Raw genomic sequence first — 1,663 nt, 5'->3', positions numbered from 1 at the left:
GGCTGACTTACAGCAGCAGCACTTTCTGCACCTGCATAAACTCCAGGACACATTTACTAACGGTGTTTGTTGCTGTATGTGCAGCTTTGAATTTTTTAATAATATATATTTTGTTAATATTTTGGCTATGGTGTCTTGTTATGAAATGTAAAAGAGTAAAAGTGTTTTTAGCAGGTGCTTCAAAGCTAAGTTTGACTGGGAAACTCAAAGCTCAATTGGCTGTATCAACAGAAATTCACTGCAGCCTATGTAATATTTCATGCGTCATAATTTATTCTACTCTATCTTGCAAATACATATTTGTGTGGCAATGTCATGCACAACACACATAACTATTAGATCCTTAAGATCAAACCCGTGTCATTGTTTTGGTCCACTGCAGTGCAGTAGTCAAAAAAAAGAATAAGTGAAGTGTCCACAGATAGCCAGGATAGAGCCCAGAGTGTTAATGTTTAAAATGTATAAAAATATTATTGATTACAATTCTTTACTGTTAATATCAACAATAAGCTTTTTATTTTGAAATTACAAGTTTAAAAAAATGCTGTTACATTTACATTTAATGCTGTTTCACTGTAATCATTTATTATAAGTATGGACACAGAATCAAGTGAACAACATTTTGAAATAAGTTTAATTGGAATTTTGTACTATGCAAAAACAAAACTACAACAACAACAACAACATATTAAACAAACACAGCCAGTGCCTTCATTTGTCCATTACATGTCAAACATAGCACTGACCCTTAGCCCCTGATCATCAGCACATGCTTTCAAAAAGAGCTCCATGTCCTTTGCAAACTGAAAAACAAAGAGGAACAAGTCCCTTGCTCCAGTGTCTTCTTCCTCTGACATGTCTCTTAAGACCCTCTGCTGGTCCCCTTGATTTAAGGACAGATATTTGGGCATTGTTACATGTGCCTTATTTTGGACAGCCCACTGCACAGCAGGACGCAGATCTTCAACAACTGCTGGCTCCTGTGTCAGGCAAATGGGGATGAAAACATAGTTATTTCTCTGTTGCAGAACAGTTTTTTAACAGTTATTCAAATGTCACTAACCATGTAATTACACTACTGTTTAAAGTGAATACTGACCTGACTGACTTCCTGGAACTTGCGCTTTTTCAGTCTGAAAATGGGCACGTGTTGTCCTTCAAGCACAGCTTTGGCTTCCTCTCTCCAGTGTGCAAATAGCTTGCCAGAGCTACGAAGAGTAAGGCCACAGTGAGGGCATGTCATTTTCATGGACTTTCCATCAGCTGCAGTTTTATTGAACACAGAGGGTAGAGCTTATGAATGTTCTAACAAAGACTCAGAAAATGGTTCAGATACCGAAGACAAAACCTTGGGGGGGAGACGGGTCTCCTCGAAGAGTTCAGCGGGGAGCAGTCCTGATAATGGTGGCTGACTTGGCATTGAAGAATGCTGACAAGACAATAAATGCCTTGCCATATCCCCACGCCGTATGATTGTAATCTTACAGACAGGGCAGTGAAAGTGTCCTGTTGTCCTACAAGGCTGCCTGCACCGGCATATCATTTTATCTGTAAGAGAAAAAAACAAACAAACAAACAGATGTAATTTAAATGTAGTTGTATAGAATGCAATCAATTTGTCTAACAATCAGATTGTACATGTTAACAAAAACATCCAAGCCAA

The 1,663-nt window shown here is 38.2% G+C and overlaps 1 long non-coding RNA gene across 1 annotated transcript; it reads right to left on the bottom strand.

Moving 5' to 3' along the window:
* Window positions 1-689: 689 nt before the first annotated feature.
* On the bottom strand, window positions 690-1,365 carry LOC309704614. The gene is made up of 3 exons (XR_014276313.1): window positions 1,337-1,365; window positions 1,100-1,208; window positions 690-980 (listed from the first exon to the last, which is right to left on the bottom strand). It is a non-coding gene; the product is annotated as an uncharacterized lncRNA (long non-coding RNA).
* Window positions 1,366-1,663: the final 298 nt, after the last annotated feature.

The sequence above is a fragment of the Aulonocara stuartgranti genome, assembly GCF_965226115.1.
Source record: "Aulonocara stuartgranti genome assembly, chromosome: 4".
NCBI lineage: Eukaryota > Metazoa > Chordata > Actinopteri > Cichliformes > Cichlidae > Aulonocara > Aulonocara stuartgranti.
Note: the sequence above shows the minus strand (reverse complement) of the source record. Positions and strands in the feature narration are given on the sequence as shown.